The sequence below is a fragment of the Silene latifolia genome, chromosome 4, assembly GCF_048544455.1.
Source record: "Silene latifolia isolate original U9 population chromosome 4, ASM4854445v1, whole genome shotgun sequence".
NCBI classification, from domain to species: domain Eukaryota; kingdom Viridiplantae; phylum Streptophyta; class Magnoliopsida; order Caryophyllales; family Caryophyllaceae; genus Silene; species Silene latifolia.
The window spans coordinates 75,336,068-75,358,865 of NC_133529.1; the positions used below are offsets into that span (position 1 = coordinate 75,336,068).

Genomic DNA, 22,798 nt, shown 5'->3' on the forward strand with positions numbered 1-22,798 from the left:
ATTCCTAGCCTCTTGCTAACCAAATATGGCATGACACTAACACTTGCCCCAAGGTCACATAAAGCTAAGTTGATTGTAGTGTCACCAATAGTGCATGGAATGGAGAAACTTCCCGGATCCTTGAGTTTTTGAGGTGAACTCCCTTGAAGATGGCACTACTCACCTTAGTGAAGGCAATAGTCTCAAGCTTCCGGATTGATTTCTTCTTTGTAAGGATGTCCATCATGTACTTTGCATAGGCCGGAACGTGATTGATCAATTCCGTGAAATGAATCGAGACTTCTAAATTCTTCATAATTTCCATGAATTTTCCAAGTTGGTCATCAAACTTAGGCTTAGCTTGACGACTCGGGAATGGAAGTCTAATCACAATGGGCTCCTTCTCTTTGGCCTTTTCTTCGTTTTTCTTTGAAACTTCTTGATTGGTGGGTTCTTCTTCCCTAGAGTTTTGCACAACTCTTTCCTTGTCACTAGCCTCTACAACTTCATCCTCAACTTGCTTCTTTGGCCCTTCATATCTTGTACCACTCCTCAAGTGAATGGCACTAACCGTTTCATGTCTTGGGGGATTACTTTGAGGTGGTAATTGCCCCTTTTGTCTTTGAGAGCTTGAAGTTGCTGGTTGAGTCATTTGAGTTTCCAACATTTTTGTGTGGGCTAGGATGTTGTTGATGGTGATGTCTTTTGCTTGGCTATCTTTTTGCATTTGAGTGAAAAATTTATGTTGATTCTTTTGCATTTGGAGGACCGCTTTTTGAACATCAAAACCTTGGTCATTTTGTTGATTGTATGGAGTTTGATTTTGGTAACCTTGGTTTTGGTTGTAAAAGGGTCTTTGATTATGGTTTCTCATTGGAGGTGGGGTGTATGTCGGTTGAGGGTTTTGAACATTTTGGCTTTTGTATGAGAGATTTGGATGGAATTTGGTGTTTTCATTGTAATAGTTGGAATAAGGGGTACCACTTTGTATGCTTGAAAAGCATTCACTTGCTCACTTGTTCCCCTACATTCACTTTGGTCATGTCCCAAAGTTCCACAATTCTCACATATTCCACTTGGAATCGATGAAGATGCTACCATGGCATTAACATGTTGCTTTGGTGATTTTGAGGCTTCTTCAAGCTTAGCCATAGCTTTTTCAAACTTCAAGTTGATGGTATCAATATGAGCACTAAGTTGAGCACCCAATTGAGTAATAGAGTCCACTTCATGATTTCCTCCTCTAGTAGCCTTGCGAGGTCTACTATATTGTGAATTATGGACCGCCATTTCCTCAATATTGTTCCAAGTTTGATTATCGTCAACTTCGGTGAACATACCATTTGATCCCATGTTGAGAATGTTTCGGGAGTCTTCATAAAGACCATTCCAAAATTGTTGTACCAAGAACCACTCGCTAAGTCTATGATGAGGACATGAGCGACAAGTTCCTTTGAATCACTCCCAAGCTTCATACAAAGATTCTTTGTCCCTTTGCTTAAAACCCGTGATTTGAGCTCTTAGCATGTTAGTCTTTTCCGGAGGGTAGAACTTTTTATAGAAAGCTAGAGCCAACTTCTTCCAAGAGTCTATTCCAAGAGTAGCCTTATCAAGGCTCTTTAACCATTGTTTCGCGGTACCAATTAGAGAAAAAGGAAATAAGACCCATCGAATTTGGTCTTGGGTCACTCCGGTTTGTGAAATCGCATCACAATAGTCACAAAAAGTCTCCATGTGAGAATGAGGGTCTTCACTAGGCATCCTTCCAAATTGGCTTCTTTCGACTAATTGGATAAATGCGGATTTTGCAATAAAATTTCCGGTTTAGTGTTGTGGTGTGGGAGTACCATTGGGTAGGTTCTCCTCGGTTGGTACGGAATGTGATGAAAACTTAGGCATTGTGGGTTGATTGTGTGGTTGATTTTGTGTTGGGTTCTCCTCTCCTTCTCTTGCAAAAGGGTTGATGAACTCAATAGTATTTGGTTGAATATCTACAACCTAACCAATACCTCTCAAAGTATTTCTAGCAAGTCTTCTATTGGTTGTCAAAGTCCTTTCAATTTCGTGATCAATGGGTAACAAGTTACCTTGTGATCTTCTAGACATGCAAAATATCAAACAACTCGAAAAAAATTAGAACAAACCTTGAGGAGTTTTACTTCCCCAAGGCAAAGAAAGACAGAACTAATAACAATCAAAGAAAATCAAATCAAGTTAACACCGTCCTCGGCAACGGCGCCATTTTTGGTCGGTCCGCTTTGGCTTAGATTTCGGTTACTTGTCCTTAGGAGCACCTAGACCAAAACAATATTTATGACTTTACAAACAACTCTACTATTAGTAAAGAGGCAAGTAAAGGTCGTATCCCAAGGGACGGGTACTGATGTAGGATTTTCGATTGCATGTAGTGGTGTCTAGGGGTGTCACAATTTGGTTTGAGATAAGAAGATCACTAAACTAAATAACAATAAAAGTAAACAAGCAAGATGACTAAAATGAGATGTAAACAATTGATTAAAAGCACTAGGGTGTCATGGGTTCATAGGGGATTCATGGAAATTGATCATACAAACATATTCTCAAATTATAAGCAAGCAATTATTGTTGTGATAGGATCGAGTTGGTTTATATCTTACAATCCTAGGAAGGTTTGGGTCCCGAAGCCAAATCGATTAGATTGTACAACACCTATAAGTCGACTTAATCCTCCCTACTCAATTATATGTATGGTCTAATGAGACTCGAGTTGGTTTATGTCTTACAAGTCTCATTGAAAAGGTAAGTGATGGGTAAAAAATGCAAGGATTCATAGCCTCGCATTTCATCAAACATAACATGTGCATAAGTTGAGATCACAACAAGCAAGCAAATAAATTATGTGAACATATTAGATTAAGCATGAATCATCCCCCATGTTGGTTTCCCCTAATTCCCCATTAACCCTAGTTAAGGAAACTACTCACTCATTATCAAGTTTAACATGTTAACAAGGTTGTCAATCATATCAACAAAGCAAAATATGATGAATAAGTAAAGTTGATTAACAATAATTAAAAAGGGATTAAGAGAATTATACCTAATGATGATTCCAAAATAATAAGCAAAGAATAATAGAAGTACTTGATGAATGATTGGAAGGTTGTCAATCCTCCAAATAAACCCAAATAATCTTCAATTACCCAAAATAAAGGATGAACAATAGAGAAATTAAGGAAATGAGATTTTTATTAATACTTGATTAAAAGTTGATTACAAGATTAAAGAGAGATTAGAATAATATAGACTACACTAAAGATTGATAAGAAGAACATGATAATCTAATTAGTATAATGGGGTATTTATAATGGGGATTAGGTGCACAAATTAGGGTTACTAAGGGCTTAAATGACGATTAAGTCCTTAAGAAAAGTGATGCGATCCCGCTAAGTGTTCACAAATTAAGATGTGGTCGTTGGTCACGGTCGAATCAAAACACAATTTATAGCTCCACAAGCAACTCTACAATTAGTAAAGAGGCAAGTAAAGGTCGGATCCCAAGGGACGGGAGTTGAAATGAGAATTCTATTGTAACTAGTGGTGTCTAAGGGGTGTCACAAATTGGGTTGATGTAGAAGGTTACTAAACTAAAATAGCAATGAAAATAAAACAAGCAAGATGAATTAAAGGGGTGTAAACAATTGATTAAAGGCACTAGGGTGTCATGGGATCATAGGGGAATCATGGGACATGATCATACAAACATGTTCTCAAATTATAAGCAATCAATTATTGTTGTGATGGATTGAGTTGGGTTATATCTTACAATCCTAGGAAAGTTTGGGTCCCGGAGCCGAATCGATTAGATTGTACAACACCTACAAGTCGACTTAATCTTCCCTACTCAACAACATGCATGGTCTAATGAGATTCGAGTTGGGTTATATCTTACACGTCTCATTGAAAAGATAGGAGATGATAGTAAATGCAAGGATTCATAGGCTTAGCATTTCATCAAATATAACATGTGCATGAGTTGAGATCAAAACAAGCAAGCAAATAAAACATGAAAGCATATTAATTTAAGCATGAATCATTCCCCATGTTGGTTTCCCGTAATCACCCATTAACCCTAGCTAAGAGACTACTCACTCATTATCATGTTGAACATGCTAGCAAGGTTGTCAATCATACTAACAAAGTGAAACATGATGAACAAATAAAAGTAATTAGCAATAATTAAAAAGGGATTAAGAGATTATACCTACTAATGATTCCAATAATAAAGCAAGAATAATAGAAGTACTTGAATGCTTGATTGAGAGGTTGTCAATCTCCCAACAATAACCCAAATAATCTTCAATTACCCAAAATAAAGGATGAACAAAAAAGAGATTGAAGAACTAAAACTTGGATTAAAACTTGATTAATACTTGATTACAATATTAAAGAGAGATTTGATTGATATTAACTACACTAATTATTGATAAGAAGAACATGCTCCTCTAATTAGACTAATGGGGTATTTATAGTGAAAATTAGGGAGGATGCATTAGGGTTAACTAAGGGCTAAACTAGTAATTACACTTTTTAAGTTGAGCAAGGAGACTCCGGTATTTTCTGAGAGAAGGGCGTCTTTCTTTGAGGCTTGAAGAAGACAATCCGTGCTGTACTAGAATCCGGGCGGAATAGGGTCGGGACGGGCGGATTTCAGCGTTGGAATCCGAGCGGATTCGGGAAATCCGGGCGGATTGTGGAGGTGGAATCCGAGCGGATTGTGGCAAAGCCGCTCGGATTGTCTTTGCTGCGGGACGGACGGATTGGTGACAATCCGCTCGGATTGTCAGTCAGCAACAATTCTTCTTCTTTTCTTCCCTTTTCTTCATAAATTCCTTGGGGATTTCCTTGGGGACTCAAGGATCTTTTCTCAACATTGCTCTTCTACTATAATATGTACAAAGGTCTTCTAATCTCGTCTCTCCTTGATGCTTGGTCATTGAATTCGATCAATTTAGTCTCGTTTTGCCATGAAAATGCAAGATTCTTACTCCTTTCCTACCAAGGGATCAAAATCTCAAAGAATATGCAAAACAAAGAACTAAAGATAAGAAATGACCCAAATAGGCACTAAAAAGCATGGGAACAAGGCTAATTCGGGGGCTAAATATGCGCCAATTATGGTCACATCAAATATCCCCAAACCGAACTTTTGCTCGTCCCGAGTAAAGAGGTGACAAAGACTAGGACCAATACTAACCTATCCTAATAATATAGCCGATATGAGACAATTAGCGGGTCTCACTCCGCCCCTTCAACTCACAACAAGACAACCATGAGGTAGGATGCCTTCTTGCAAGGCAAGGTGGGTCTTGCCAAAATGGCGACACATCCAAACATTAAGCACACAAAAACACATAATGGATGCATCTACAAAAAGAATAGCCACTCCCTCATCAAGTGGCGGAGGCACTAAAGAGGAACAAATTTAAGAGCATGTAATCCTTCACAAATACTAGTTCAACAAATTACTAAGTCTAGGAGGATGGCACTAAATCACCTCCAAATGGTGTTAAACTAGACTACTTTTGTCCTCAATTTCCAAATGCTTTCGTCAAGAGCGATCGGATGGTGGTGGAATGATGATCCCTATGATGCTAGTGGCATATGACATGACAAGTCTCGAGTTCTCTACAAAAGTAAAGGTCATGGATCGTCCCAAGCTCGACCAAGTGGCTTGACAAAAGGCTTTTTGGGAATGAAATGCTCAAATCTTTATTCACAACGGGTGGATATGACTAGTGTTTCAAAATTGTCCTCATTTCACTTTCACATTTCAAAAATTTAGGATGGGGTTTGTCCCTTCCGGGCTAGTGTCCTTTGCTTTCGCCAATCGTTTATTAGGCAACCGGTTAACCTCTAGACAATAGCTTTTCGGGGTGAAGTCACTCTGTCTCTGGGCGGCCGAATTCACAACCGTATGGGGGCCCAATTCAATGGATCCCACACCAAAGCACATCGAAGTGGTAAACCTCCATCAAAACAACTTTAAGATTTCTCAACATTCAACAATTCATAACATTTGAGGTTTCCTTGGCATTACATTACTTCCATATGACAAAATTTGTTTGAGATGAGCACTTCAAGCTTATTGATAGAAAATATTTTTGGGTTGCCTTACCACAAGGTCAATCAAGGTCACCTAGACAAGTTAACCAAGTCCATATCGCATCACGGGGTTGGATAGGTGACTCACATGCAAACCCTTGACTAGGCCTTGGGTCATGGGTCAAAAGACACTAGTATGACACTATCTAGAGTGTTTTACAACCATTCTAGTAGGCAAAGTCTTAAGTTGAACAAGCATTTATAATGGCTTAGTTGCTCTTGTCAAAGTTCCTAAATAGGCATTTTTCAAAACATTTCTAACATGCAACTACATGCCATGATGCAACTAATATAAACATCCTAATGCAAGTGATTCTATCAACTAATATGACATATAAGCTAGATGCAAGTCCTAAGTTCACATTGTTTTTACCGCATCAATCAAAATAAAGCCACATAGTCATTAACATAAAGAGGAAGAAGGAGATTGGAAAGATCATACCATGCGGTCTTCAATATCCTCATGTCTCGGATGTGGCGTAGTCGATCAATGTGAACAAGGATAGAACAAACACAATATATACAAGACAATATATACAAAAGGAAATAAACATGTTTTTGGGTTTTCAATTTTTCAAATTTTTCAATTTTTTTGGATTTTTTGAATAAGAGTTAAATGTTAGAATTCCCATCCCCACACTAATATGGGCATTGTCCTCAATGGCCAAAATGATGGAAATTATGCAAAGATGATGCATGATTTCTATACTAAATGCAATCTACACTAAGCTATACTACATGATGCATGGTTTTTGTTATGACGGAGAGGATAATTTAGATTACCTCCCGTTGTGTATGCATGAAACTAATTTGTCATTTTGGATTTTCAAAACGGGAACAATAGAATGAAAACACCTCAATGGTACCGAGGTGTGAGACCTCTAATGGGGCTAGGACTACTCCAACAATGATCAAAATGAAATAAAATACAAAGAGAGAAATAGACAAACCATGAGAGTGTAGGAGTCTCCAAGGCTTGCTAATCTTCCATCATGCTATCACCATCACTTCCCTCTTGAGAAGTGGACACATTACCACTTTCCTTGTCATTTGCTTCTTCACTTTCTTCCTCATCTTCCTCATCATCATCTTCACCATCCTTTTCTTCTTCACTTGCTTCTTCCTCAATATTATCATCAACTTCTTCATCATTTCCAACAACCTCATTGTCACCCAAAACGACCCTAGATGCACCCGGAAATAAGACTTCTCTATCCGCCCAACTAGGCAAAGGACAAGATGGATCAAGTAGTCCTTGCCTAGCTAGATGTAGGAGGGGTGGATATTGAGCCAAGTAGGCATTTTTCCGATCTTCATAGGCTTGCTTGTGCATTGCTTGCATGAGAAGAGTCACATAGTCTTTCCCAACTTCAACTCCTTCCGGCTTGAACTCTTCATACTTAAAGGGGTAAGGTGGTATGACAATGGAAGAGGAGGGCATTTCAAGATCGCCCTTTTGTTGTTGAATGATATACTCGGCTTCTTCAGAAAGGGGAAGTAGATAATTGGTCCGGTGGACGCTTAGACGGCAAATCTTTGAAGGCAAGGTGAACGATCTAGCTTCACTAGTTAGCCATCCATACTTAGTGTCAAGGGGGTTATGGGCAACCCACTTGAACTTGTGAATCATAATATGCATATCGACAAGATGGCCACCCTCCTTTGCTTTGTACTTGTTATCCTTATTGAAGTTAGGATCAAAGTGCTTAGCTAGGAGTGTGACTAGGCCGCCATTGACAATAACGGTCGTGCCCTTCTTCCCAAAATCAACATTAAGCCATCTATCTACCAAGAGCCTCAAAGAATTATAAGGCTTGGTGTGAACTCTTCCGATATTCAAAGCCGATTCAAGGAGAATAAAATCAAGTCTTGTGAAATGGTTGGTATCTTTCCTAGCAATTATGGTGTTACCCACGACCTTGTGCCATACTCTTATGCCCGGATGATGGACCAAAAGAGCACGACTCGCATGAAAATCCTCAAATTTCTTCCCGGAGATTGCCTCCCAAAGAGGTGCGGGGTCATACTTTCCATAACTCTTGAAGTAACTCGGTTCATCACTAAGACCCAAAATTTCACCCAATTCCCTAAAGGTAATGCGTCTACTAACATTAGCTAGACGAAACTCGATATTCTCCCTATTCTCAACTTTGGTGACTTTCAAAGAACTTAAAAATTCCAAGGTAAGGGAGGGGTATGTCAATTCCCTTGTTTCAAACAATTTCTTCAACCCCATGGCATTGAAAAAAGGCTTTTGTTTGCTCAAGAACACCCAATTTTTCCAAGGTATCTTTACATATGAATTTGGTGGATTGTAATGACTTCATAGCAAACTTGACAAAGGTATTTCTATGGGTATCGGAAATAAAAGTTACCTCCGGATAATGCAAAAGTTGATTAATTACCGGAGTAGAAGGTGTTGTTGCTCCCATAGAAGGTTGTTGTTGTTGTTGCACTTCCAAGTTTGGTGTTGCTACCACCATAGCCAATGCTTTCTTTGTTTGAAGAGCCTTTTGCCTTTGTGAGAGTGCCTTAGCCTTTGGTGCCTTTGTTGCCTTTGTTGCTCCCTTAGTCCTTGCCATTGATGAACTAACCAAGAAAAGAATGAAAAATCTTTAATTTGTAGTATGCCCAAATCGATTTGAAGGTGAAAGGCTTTGCCTTTATGGAAAAAATCGACTCAAAGGTTGAAGATTTTGTGCTTGGTTTTGATTTTTGTTGAAGAAGGAGTGATTAATTTGTTGTTGGAAGGATGGTTTGGTTTGATTTTGGTGAATGTTGTTGAGGGTTTTTGTTTTTGTGATGGAGAGGATGAGGGTTTTGATGTTGTGGGTAGTGTTTATGAATGAATGAATGAATGAATGAAGGTAGGAGGGGTTTTAAAGAGGTCTAAATTTTCAAATCTGCAGGGGCAATCCGTGCGGATTCTGCCCAATCCGTGCGGATTCTGCTCTTTCTGAACTTTGCAAAACTCGCCTAAAGACGGGCGGATTTGGTACAATCCGCTCGGATTTGCTGAACACGGGACGGGCGGATTTGCTTAAAGACGGACGGATTCCTCAAGACGGGCGGACTTCCTACAATCCGCTCGGATTCTTTAACAGTCAAGAAATTTTCAAAACTCAGCGCAGTTCAGGACGGGCGTCTTTTCTGCAGGACGCTCGGATTGCATAAGACGGGCGGATTCTTGGGAATCCGCTCGGATTCTTCCCCTGTGTACCCGGATTCAGTTCCATCCGTGCACACTGCATTTCCCATACCATTCTTCCATTCTTTCTTCAAGTCTTGTGTTCGTCATTGTGGGGGTACTACTAAGGCATGGATAGCCTAGGCAATTGCCATCCCCACACTAAGCTAAAAACACTACACATCAATTGAAATTGTTAGTCCCTCCCTCACTTCTCTTAAACATGACAATTATTTTGATCAAAGTAAATAAAAATCCAAAGATGACAAAAATGCAATACAAGAATTGAAATATAAGTTAGGGAGTTAGAAATATTTACAAGTGGTGGTTTAGGGAGGACTCCACCAAACTCTCATTCTTGATGAGATGTCAAGGGGGCATGTTCAAGGTGTTGTTGATGTTGCTCAACACCTTGAAGAAGTAATCAAAAGCTTGTTCATTATTATGGTAGAGGTCCTCAATAGACCTTGGCCCTTGTTGTTGATCATGATCGATGGCATGTCCGATGTAGGGGTTAAAAATCCCTTCAAACTCGTCGTCCCAAAGACCACAAACTTCATTGAGTTGATCATTGAAAATCTCTTGCTTAGATGGAGACAACTCTCCCAATTTCTTCTCTTGGCCAATGAGGCCATCCTCTTCTTCCTTGGTTGATTTTGATGAGCTTTGCAAGCTCTCCTTGTCATAATTCACTTGCTCTTTGAATGGAGAATCTTCAATTTTCTTCTTCCATTGGAGTTCCGATTTCTTCCTCTCATCCTTTCGGCTATAATGATCAATCATGAAACATGGTTCATGCAAACGAGGGGCTCTCATAGTCTTGTCAAGATTAAAAGTTATGCTTTCATCTCCCACTTCTAGAGTGAGCTCACCATGTTTCACATCAATCACCGCACCGGCGGTGTGTAGGAAAGGTCTTCCTAGGATGATTGGAATGTTGGAATCTTCCTCCATATCAACAATGACAAAGTCCACCGGGATGAAAAACTTCCCAATTCGCACGGGGACATCTTCCCATATCCCTAACGGTGTCTTCGTCGATCTATCGGCCATTTGGAGTGTGATGTTAGTGCATTTAAGCTCTCCCATCCCCAACCTTTTACTCACTGAGTACGGCATGACACTCACACTAGCCCCTAGATCACATAAGGCTTTGTTGATCGTTGTGTCGCCAATGGTACACGGTATTGAGAAGCTTCCCGGGTCCTTTAACTTTGGAGGTGAACTCCCTTGAAGTATTGCACTACTCACCTTGGTGAAGGCGATAGTCTCAAGCTTCCGGATTGACTTCTTATTTGTGAGGATATCTTTCATGTATTTCGCATAGGCCGGCACGTGATTGATTAATTCCGTGAAAGGAATTGAGACTTCTAAATTCTTCACAATTTCCATGAATTTTCCAAGTTGATCATCAAATTTGGGTTTGGCTTGACGACTTGGAAAAGGAAGTCTAATCACAATGGGCTCCTTCTCCTTGGCCTTGTCTTCATTTTTCTACTTTGAACTTTCTTCTTTTGATGATTCTCCATCTTTGGAGTTTTGCACAATTTCTTCCTTCTCACTAGCTTCCACAAATTCATCCTCAACTTGCTTCTTCGGTGCTTCATACCTTGTACCACTCCTCAAGTGAATGGCACTAACCGTTTCATGTCTAGGGGGAATTACTTTGAGGTGGTAATTGCCCCTTTTGTCTTTGTGAGCTTGAAGATGCTAGCTGAGTCAATTGTGTTTCCAACATCTTGTTGTGAGCTAGAATGTTGTTGATGGTGGTTTCCTTTGCTTGGCTATCTTTTTGCATTTGAGTGGAAGATTCTTGTTGATTCTTTTGCATTTGGAGGACCGCTTTTTGGACATCAAAACCTTGGTCATTTTGGTGATTGTATGGATTTTGATTTTGGTAACTTTGGATTTGATTGAAAAAGGGTCTTTGATTTTGGTTTCTCATGGGTGGTGGAGTGTATGTTGTTTGAGGGTTTTGAACATTTTGGCTTTTGTATGAGAGATTTGGATGGAATTTGGTATTCTCATTGTAAAAATTTGAATAAGGGGTACCACTTTTATATGCTTGGAAAGCATTAACTTGTTCGGTTTTTCCCCTACACTCACTTGGGTCATGACCCAAAGTTCCACAATTCTCACATATCCCACTTGGGATTGATGAGGATGCCGTCATGGCATTAACATGATGCTTTGATGATTTTGAGTTTTCCTCAAGTCTAGCCATAGCTTGTTCAAACTTCAAGTTGATAGTATCGATATGGGAGCTTAGTTGGGCACCTAATTGAGTAACGGCGTCCACTTCGTGATTTCCTCCTCTAGTAGCCTTGCGAGGCCTACTATATTGTGAATTGTGGATTGCCATCTCTTCAATTTTGCTCCAAGTTTGGTTGTCATCAACCTCGGTGAACATCCCATTCGATCCCATATTAAGGATATTTCTTGAGTCTTCATAAAGACCGTTCCCAAATTGTTGCACCAAAAACCATTCGCTAAGTCCATGGTGAGGACATGAGCGACAAATTCCCTTGAACCGCTCCCAAGCTTCATACAAAGACTCTTCATCCCTTTGCTTAAAACCCGTAATTTGAGCTCTTAGCATGTTAGTCTTTTCCGGTGGGTAGAATTTTTTGTAGAAAGCTAGAGCCAACTTCTTCCAAGAATCTATTCCAAGGGTGGCCTTATCAAGGCCCTTGAACCATTTCTTCGCGGTGCCGATTAAGGAAAAAGGAAATAAGACCCATCTAATTTGGTCTTGAGTCACGCCCGTTTGAGAGATAGCATCACAATAATCGCAAAAGGTTTCCATATGAGAATGAGGGTCTTCACTAGGCATCCCCCCGAATTGGCTCCTCTCAACTAATTGGATGAAGGCGGACTTGGCAATAAAATTTCCGGTGAGATGTTGTGGTGTAGGAGTACCATTTGGTAGATTCTCCTCGGTGGGTACGGAGTGTGACGAGAATTTTGGCATTGTAGGTGGATTTTGTGGGGTATTGTGTAATGGGTTTTCTTCTCCTTCTATTGCGAAAGGATTGACAAACTCACTAGTGGGTTGAACAACTTCACTAACACCTCTCAAATTCCTCCTAACAAGTCTCCTATTGTTCGTCAAGGTTCTTTCGATTTCACGGTCAAAAGGTAACAAATCACCTTGTAACCTTCTAGACATGCAAAATATCAAACAACTCGAAAACAATTAGAACAAACCTTGAGGAGTTTTACTTCCTCAAGGCGAAGAAAGACACAACTAATAACAATAAAAAGAAATCTAAATCAAACAAACACCGTCAACAGCGGCGCCATTTTTTGATGCGATCCCGCTAAGTGTTCACAAATTAAGATGTGGTCGTTGGTCACGGTCGAATCAAAACACAATTTATAGCTCCACAAGCAACTCTACAATTAGTAAAGAGGCAAGTAAAGGTCGGATCCCAAGGACGGGAGTTGAAATGAGAATTCTATTGTAACTAGTGGTGTCTAAGGGGTGTCACAAATTGGGTTGATGTAGAAGGTTACTAAACTAAAATAGCAATGAAAATAAAACAAGCAAGATGAATTAAAGGGGTGTAAACAATTGATTAAAGGCACTAGGGTGTCATGGGATCATAGGGGAATCATGGGACATGATCATACAAACATGTTCTCAAATTATAAGCAAGCAATTATTATTGTGATGGATTGAGTTGGGTTATATCTTACAATCCTAGGAAAGTTTGGGTCCCGGAGCCGAATCGATTAGATTGTACAACACCTACAAGTCGACTTAATCTTCCCTACTCAACAACATGCATGGTCTAATGAGACTCGAGTTGGGTTATGTCTTACAAGTCTCATTGAAAAGATAGGAGATGATAGTAAATGCAAGGATTCATAGGCTTAGCATTTCATCAAATATAACATGTGCATGAGTTAAGATCAAAACAAGCAAGCAAATAAAACATGAAAGCATATTAATTTAAGCATGAATCATTCCCCATGTTGGTTTCCCCTAATCACCCATTAACCCTAGCTAAGAGACTACTCACTCATTATCATGTTGAACATGCTAGCAAGGTTGTCAATCATACTAACAAAGTGAAACATGATGAACAAATAAAAGTAATTAGCAATAATTAAAAAGGGATTAAGAGATTATACCTACTAATGATTCCAATAATAAAGCAAGAATAATAGAAGTACTTGAATGCTTGATTGAGAGGTTGTCAATCTCCCAACAATAACCCAAATAATCTTCAATTACCCAAAATAAAGGATGAACAAAAGAGAGATTGAAGAACTAAAACTTGGATTAAAACTTGATTAATACTTGATTACAATATTAAAGAGAGATTTGATTGATATTAACTACACTAATTATTGATAAGAAGAACATGCTCCTCTAATTAGACTAATGGGGTATTTATAGTGAAAATTAGGGAGGATGCATTAGGGTTAACTAAGGGCTAAACTAGTAATTACACTTTTTAAGTTGAGCAAGGAGACTCGGTATTTTTACGAGAGAAGGGCGTCTTTCTTTGAGGCTTAAAGAAGACAATCCGTGCTGTACTAGAATCCGGGCGGAATAGGGTCGGGACGGGCGGATTCTGGCGTTGGAATCCGAGCGGATTCAGGGAAATCCGGGCGGATTGTGGAGGTGGAATCCGAGCGGATTGTGGCAAAGCCGCTCGGATTGTGCTGCTGCGGGACGGACGGATTGGTGACAATCCGCTCGGATTGTCAGTCAGCAACAATTCTTCTTCTTTTCTTCCCTTTTCTTCATAAATTCCTTGGGGATTTCCTTGGGGACTCAAGGATCTTTTCTCAACATTGCTCTTCTACTATAATATGTACAAAGGTCTTCTAATCTCGTCTCTCCTTGATGCTTGGTCATTGAATTTGATCAATTTAGTCTCGTTGTGCCATGAAAATGCAAGATTCTTACTCCTTTCCTACCAAGGGATCAAAATATCAAAGAATATGCAAAACAAAGAACTAAAGATAAGAAATGACCCAAATAGGCACTAAAAAGCATGGGAACAAGGCTAATTCGGGGGCTAAATATGCTCCAATTATGGTCACATCAAAAAGTTGAGGAAATGCTCCTCTCGAAGAAAGATGCGAGTCTCCTTTTTGCTAGTCTTTCGAAAATATGCGCATCCCGAGTAGAACAAGAAGAAGCCGGGTTGCACTAGAGAACAATCCGAGCGTCCAAAGGGTCGGGACGAGCGGATTCTGGAAGTGGTGGACGAGCGGCTTGGTGTGGGGGACGATCTGATTCTGGAGCTCTTGGACGAGCGGCCTGATGCTGGGACGCTCGGATTATGGCTCTTGGACAAGTGGCCCGATGCTGGGACGAGCGGATTCCAGTCCAGTGAGCTTTTTTCTTCTTTCCTTCTTTTCTTCTTCCAATAATCCTCCAGGATCTTGTCGGAGATGCAAGGATTTTCTTCATCATTGCCCATCTACTACATTATTTACAAAGGCCTTCTAGTCTTGTCTTCACTTTGATGCTTGGTCATTAGATTCGATCAATTTAGCTCTATTTTGCCATGAAAATGCAAGGTTTGCACTCCTCTCCTACCAAGGAAACAAAACCTCAAAGAATATGCAAAACAAAGGACTAAAGATAGTAAATGACCCAAATATGCACTAAAAAGCATAGGAACGAGGCTAGTTCGGGGACTAAATATGCTCAAATATTGGTCACATCACTAAGGTATCCGGTCATCAATATTATGAGAATTCTCCTTCTACTTTGGAAAGATTGACAAATCAAAGTGCTATCATCATCACCAAAATTAGAGGAGAAGGTGGTAAGTGGAAGTCTCCGGACGAAAATGAGCCAAACTTCATACCTTATGTTGACAAGAATCTTGGGCTTATTGATTGGAAGCATAGCAAAGGCTCTAGTGCCAAGGACAAGGTGAAAGAAAGAATATATGACAAGCGTCCTTTGCCAAATTTCATATTTAATTGGAACAACCCATACTTATGCTTATTTGGGGCATTCTCACAAGCCTTTGATCTTCTTCTAAGAGCCTTGAGCTATATGGACAAAGAATTTCGACAATTTGAACTAGTTTGGTGGAGTCCTATCTCAAACCACTATTTGTAATATATGCTTTCCCATAATTTTTGCATTATATAATATTGTATATACCTTTATGTTTCTTGCATTTTCTATACCTTTATGTTTCTTGCATTTTCCTTACATGAGATTGGTGAGAGAGGGTTTTCTTAGGTTCATATATCTATTAGTAGACTCCTCTAATAGTGAACTAATTAACTTCTTAATTATTTATTCTTTAGATCTAGTGCATGCATAATAAAATAAGAGATTTATAAGAAAAATAATGTCCCTTATATTGTAGGATGGTTCAAAATTTTGGGCACAAATAAGTTCACCTTCCTTATTTTTTCTTGAGCTTAAAATGTTGGATGATCCTCCAAAAATCTCAATGTAGAGATTCTCCTTTGATTGCACCCAAGACTAATCCCTTAAACTAGTATACTAATTAACTAGATTAATACACTAGTACCCTTAAAATTAATTCTAATATTGTTATTATTACTACACTAGTAACCTTATTTTGATATTAGAATAGATGAACAAATTCTTCTATTTCTAAAACTTGTTTAGAGAGAACTAGAGAGAATATTGCAAGTTTGCATGTGTGTTGTAAGAATAAAAAAATAAGAGAACAAAATTCTCTTAATCAGAAGGAGGGAGGACGGTTGGAACAAGGGCTAGGTGCCAAAAATTGGCATCTTGCTTTATCCTTTTGGTCTTCACAAGAAAGAGGTTGTGTAAGACATGTAAGAGTAGGTGTAAGGCTAGTAAGCAAATAGCTATGATGATGTGCATTTTTATCTCATAAAATAACATCATCCTCACACCACTAATACTCCCTCTATTCGGTCCATATTACATAAAATGGACTACCATTTTATTTTGTCAATTTGTCATTTGTCACATAATATGTCACATGTAGTATGTTACATGTTATTAATTAATTTAATGCATATTTATCAAATAAATATCATTCTATAAATTAATTAAATTACATACAACAAATTGACTAGTGATACTTGATCTTGTAATTATAATTAACCATTCATTCTTATCTCAATTGTTTCTCAAACAATAATCAATTTTAGTAATAAAGTATTTCAATTACTATAATAAATCTTATTTAATCCTATTACAATAAGATATCAATATTCTCTCTCACAAATGAATTGTTCAATTTTAAGGAATTGATCAACTTGTATCGTCATACAATTAATCAATTTGTCTATTAAGGGAATTGTCCTTTAGGTGTGACCTTAAGGGATCAACTGACCACCACCGTCAAACGACAGTAATGTCAAACTCTAGTTAGCCAATCATTACCGATTAATGATGATCAGTTGAGTATATAATGAATCATCCCATACGTATTCTTAATATGAGATTTAAACATGTGATCGCACTATTGTTGAGGACACATATTCCAACAATCTCCCACTTGTCCGAGACAAGTGTGCGTCACCAATTCTCTTGTCCTATTACAATCTCCCACTCAATGTAAGGTGTCTCGCAGGTCGTACTTGCACTTGATCATATCTTGAGTGGTTTCCTCTATCTGGAGTGTAACTGTCTGACCAGAATTATCTACCATAGATTCCTTCCGAGCGTGGCCACGCATTTCCAGTTCACTACTCCTCGAGTGGCCTTGAGATTTCAAACAACCCTGACAAGGGGGTGGACAATTCCTATCGCACTATTCCCTTTGTTCAGCCACAGTTCATCATAACCCAAAATATACCCATTTGACCTCATTTACGACAGTCGTAGAGCATAAATCAAAGCTAATCAGGAAATTGTGCCAACTTGGGCGAATAGTCTCTAGTCAAAAAAATTGACTCATAAGAACACTATAGTAGCTCTTGCCACGACCAGGCTTTATGAATTACCAGAACTCTATAAGCGGTCGCTGCCCGGCAGAGTGTCTCATACAGTCTGCCTATGTGATCAACTAGTCATTCCGTATGACTCTATGGCACTTGAGCTTGCCATCAATTGCATCACACTCTAGTCACATCAAGACGTCACCTCATATAAGTAACTAGGGGCGAATACCGTGTCAATCCAGTTTACTTTAATAGGGTTCAATTTGTCTCTACAGCCCATTTGGATACGACAAGGTAGCAGGTGAGTTTAATAAAACTCAAACGATAAATGCGATTATCACATATGAATAGTCAATACACTATTACTACTTCATATCTTATAACCTTTAGTGTACCTTTTACACTAGTCGAAATGCAATAAAAGCTTGGCAAGTAGATATACCCCATATCCATATATTCCAACTTTGTCAATTGTTATCTCCTTCTATTCAATGTTATTTCTAATAACTTGAATTTATCTCCAAGTCTTTGTCTAGTCTTTTTACTAGACTTGGACTCTGATGTGACCATAATTAGAGCATATTTAGTCCCCGAATTAGCCTTGTTCCCATGCTTTTTAGTGCATATTTGGGTCATTTATTGTCTTTAGTCCTTTGTTTTGCATATTCTTTGAGGTTTTGATCCCTTGGTAGGAAAGGAGTGCAAACCTTGCATTTTCATGGCAAAATGAGACTAAATTGATTGAATTCAATGACCAAGCATCAAGGAGAGACAAGATTAGAAGGCCTTTGTACATACTATAGTAGATGGGCAATGATGAGAAAAGATCCTTGCATCCCCGAGGAAATCCCCAAGGATTTTATGAAGAAAAAGGAAGAAAAGAAGAAGAAACGAGACTGCCCAACAATCCGTGCGTCTTCCCCCAAAGACGCCCGTCCACCAAGCTACAATCCGAGCGGCTTCTCCAGAAGACGCCCGGGCAAAACCACCCAGAAGACGCCCGTCTTCTCCACAAGACGCCCGGGCAGAGACCACCAAATCCGCCCGTCCCGTGCTAAAGACGCCCGGATTCCCAGGCAGACCCATTTCGTCTTCTTCAAGCTTCAAAGAAGGATACACATCTTTTTCTAGAGACCGGAGTCTTTCCAAAAAGACCGGCGTTTCCTCAACAAGGGACCTAATCATCATTTAAGCCATTAGTTAACCCTAATTCATCCACCTAATCCCCACTATAAATACCCCATTAGTCTAATTAGAAGAGCATGTTCTTCTTAGCAATCTTTAGTGTAGTTAATATCAATCAAATCTCTCTTTAATCTTGTAATCAACATTTAATCAAGTTTTAATACAAGTTTTATTTCCTTAATCTCTCTCTTGTTCATCCTTTATTTTGGGTAATTGAAGATTATTTGGGTTATTATTGGGAGATTGGCAACCTTCCAATCAAGCATCAAGTACTTCTTTTATTCTTTGCTTTATTATTGGAATCATTAGTAGGTATAATTCTCTTAATCCCTTTTTAATTATTGCTAATTACTTTCATTTATTCATCATGTTTCACTTTGTTGGTATGATTGACAACCTTGCTAGCATGTTCAACATGATAATGAGTGAGTAGTTTCCTTAGCTAGGGTTAATGGGTAATTAGGGGAAACCAACATGGGGAATGATTCATGCTTAAATTAATATGCTTTCATAGTTTATTTGCTTGCTTCTTGTGATCTCAACTCATGCACATGTTATGTTTGATGAAATGCGAGCCTATGAATCCTTGCATTTTTTACCCATCACCTATCTCTTCAATGAGACTTGTAAGACATAAACCAGCTCGCGAGTCTCATTAGACCATGCATGTTGTTGAGTAGGGAAGACTAAGTCGACTTGTAGGTGTTGTACAATCTAATCGATTCGGCTCTGGGACCCAAACTTTCCTAGGATTGTAAGATATAAACCAACTCGATCCATCACAACAATAATTGCTTGCTTATAATTTGAGAACATGTTTGTATGATCAATTCCCATGAATCCCCTATGACCCCATGATATCCTAGCACTTTTAATCATTTGTTTACATCCTTCATTTCATTACTTGTTATACTTTATTGCTTGCATTAGTCTAGAACACAACTACAAACCCAAACAAATTGTGACACTAGCATAAATTGAGATAGATAGACTTAGAACCCAAAGCACACCGTCCCATGGATCGACCTCGACTTACCGCTAACTAGTTGTTTGTTGAGAATTATAAATGTGTTTGATTGGATGTGACCCGATGACATCACTCCCCATCAAAATGGCGCCGTTGCCGGGGATGGTGCTATGTGATTAAGTTCTTACTTGTTTGTCTATTTTGATTTAGCTTTCACCTTGAGGAACTTGTTCCTCAAGGATTGTTCTTACCGTTTTTGTGTAGTTTCCATGCTTGTAGTTGCTTCCTTGTCTTAGTTATGACGACTCAAGACTTTACATATGAAGTATGTGGTGGATCTTTTGAGTATGACTATGGGTATGGGGAGTTTGAGGAGCAAGTCAACACAAACCTACCTTACTATTCATACAATGAAAATCCTAACTACTACCCCAACTTTTCCCACCGAAATCACCACACCCATTATCCACAACAACCACCCACCCAAAACTCACCTTGCAACCAATTCTAAATACCACAATACAACCACTTTCACACCCACCCACAACATGAATATGAGCCAAACTTTGACATTCAAAATGTGGTTCTCCAAATGATGGGAGACCAAGAAAACTTCTTCAAACAAGTGCTAGAGGAGAGCCAAAATAGAAGCAATGTTCTCCAAAGCATTGTTACCTATGGTGAGGAGTTGGCAATTCAAATTGCCCAAATGGAGGCAACCCAATAAACCACCCAACCAACCACTCCCCACCAATCCTTGAGCATTGACCATGAATGTGAATTCGAGGTAATGACCTTTGATGAAGATGTAAAGTGGGAAGAGCCAATCTCCTTGAGCTCTTGTGAATATGAAAGTGTGGTGTATGATGATGAAGACATGAGGTTGAGTAAGACAAATACTCTTAGCCTTTGTGAGTATGAGGGTGTGACTTTTGATGTGGACTTTAAGGTGTTGGAGAAAGAGTTAATGAAGAGGAGTGAAGCCCCTATTTATGATTCATATGGAGAAAGAGATGATGATGCATCTATGAAAGAAGATGATGTGGGAAATATGGACTCAAATGATGAATGAAGTTATGGGATTAGCTTTCTTGAGGAACCCATCCTTGAGAAGTTTGAAGATTGTTTCGATGAAGAGGAGGAATGCCTTCATGAGAACCTTTTCGCACCCACTATGGAGCCCATGATTGTTGGAGATGACATTATGGACCTTCTCACGAAGGTCAAATCGTCATACAAGAATTACTTAGTGGGGAAGCTCAAAGAAAAGGTTAAGAAGGAGTCTATATGTGGAAATTTGGCATCCATTATCCCAACTCCTAAGACATCCCATCATCAATGCCATGAAAGTTCGCCTTCTATCCTTGGAGAGTTGACTAGTCCAAGCATTCGCATCATCAACTTTGGAAGAAATAGGAGCAACCGGAAAAGCCCCCATGACAAGAATCTTAAGTTTGCTAGTTTTAAGAGCCGGGAAGGCCATCATCACAAAGCAAAAGAGAAGGGGAAGGAGTTGAAAGGGAGGTCCCTCATGGATTGGCCCTACTTAATTTTGAAATGGTTCAAAACTTACACTTGCCTACTTGAAGACCATTCACAAGCTTTTGACCGGTTATTGAGAGCTTTAAGCAACATGGACAACATCAATTACCATGGCAACAAGGAATGAGTTTGGTGGAGTCCTACCTCAAACCACCATTTGTAAGATACCCTTTCCTTTGACTTTGCATTACATTTACACTTGCATTTAGTTATATCCATATATATTTAGCTTGCACTTGTATTATATCGCATTTACATTAGTTAGTTCATATAGTATAGTTGCATTGTAATATATCTCACATGATTCATGTAGATAGTTGCATATAGACTAGAATTCATGCATAGTCACTAATGACCAATCCTATTCTTTTCTACACTAGAAATAGTGTTTAAATCGGTTTGGGGAGGTTTGATCGTAGGTGACCATAGTTTACTAGAAATCATGCATCATATAGTATAGTTTAGATTGCATTCATTTGTTATATATGTCATATAAAATTGCATTTAGTTAGAGCATGCATTCATTCATATCATATCATTGCATTTGTACTTTATTTCAAAAAAATCAAAAATCCAAAAACATGTTTTCCTTTTTATTCCTACTCCTACATGTACATTGAGGACAATGTCCAAAATAAAGTGGGGGATGGGAATTTATATTCCAAAAACACATAAAAATTGAAAGTTTTTGAAAAATACAAAAATATGTTATTTAATTTCATAAAATCAAAAACCATAAAAATTTGAAAAATTGAAAAATACAAAAACATGTTCATTTCCTTTGTAGTGTAGTCTTGTATATATTGTTTTGTATATATTGTGTTTGTTCATCCTTGTTCACATTAATTGACTACACCACATCTGAGACATGAGGATATTGAAGACCGCATGGTATGATCTTTCCAATCTCCTTTTTCCTCTTTATGTTAATGACTATGTGGCTTTATTTTGATTGATGCGGTATAAACAATGTGAATTTAGGACTTGCATTTAGATTATTTGGCATACTAGTTGGTAGAAGCATATGCATTAGGATGTATATATATGTTAGTTGCATCATGGCATATAGTTGCATGTTAGAAAATTTTTGAGAAACCGTCTATTTGGGAAACTTGACAAGTGTATATAGGCCCTAGTAGATGCTTTTTCTTCTTAAGACTTTGCTTGTTAGAATACTTGTAAAACACCCTAGGATGTGTCATGCTAGTATCCTTTGACCCATGGATTAAGGCCTAGTCAAGAGTACCTTGTGGTGTGATAACTCCTTGTCTATCGTTTATTTCAAGGTGACCCTTGAAACCATGCAACCATCATTCATCCATGTTCTACCATATTTTGTCATCAAAGGGAATGGGCATAAAAAAGAAATTGTTCAAAAATTTGAGTTCAAGAAAAGAAAAGAAATTGAAAAAGTTTGCAAATTGCATCAAAAGAAAAGAGGAGTAACAAAATGAAAACTCCTATGCTTCAAATATAAGGCACCCTCACTACATATGGGGTGACTTTGAAAATGTTCAAAAGAAAATGCAAAGAAAAGTTGAAAATTGTCAAGTATTGAAATGCCAAACATCAAAAGAAATGGCAAAAAGAAAGTGTTCTCAAATGTTATATGCCACAAGAAATTGGGGGGAAAAACAAAAACAAAAGCAAACTCCCAAAGTGAAACTCAAATATCTATCGATCCCTTTATCCATCGTATCCATTTTTGTGCATGGTAGAGAGGAGACGACCCTTCTTCTTGTCTAGGCAAGAGGGGGAATTCCGCGATCCTCCAGTGTTTCTAACACCATAGGGAGTCTATTCTTGACAAAAGCATTTAACGATTGAGGACAAAGGTACCCTAGCTTGACACAACTTGGAGGTGATTTATTGGTATCCTTCTAGGCTTAGTAGTTTGAAGAAATTGCATCTATGAAGGAGTGTGT

At 38.6% G+C, this 22,798-nt stretch overlaps 1 protein-coding gene and 2 non-coding genes across 3 annotated transcripts in view; all 3 read left to right on the plus strand.

Moving 5' to 3' along the window:
- The window catches only part of LOC141651661 (uncharacterized), an 86,433-nt gene that overhangs the window by 14,452 nt on the left and 49,183 nt on the right, over positions 1-22,798 (plus strand). The gene's annotated exons all lie outside the window — the stretch shown is intronic.
- LOC141654421 (small nucleolar RNA R71) lies at positions 1,400-1,506 on the plus strand. Its single transcript, XR_012547982.1, has one exon. It is a non-coding gene; the product is annotated as a small nucleolar RNA R71 (small nucleolar RNA).
- Positions 11,800-11,906, plus strand: LOC141654309 (small nucleolar RNA R71). Its single transcript, XR_012547870.1, has one exon. It is a non-coding gene; the product is annotated as a small nucleolar RNA R71 (small nucleolar RNA).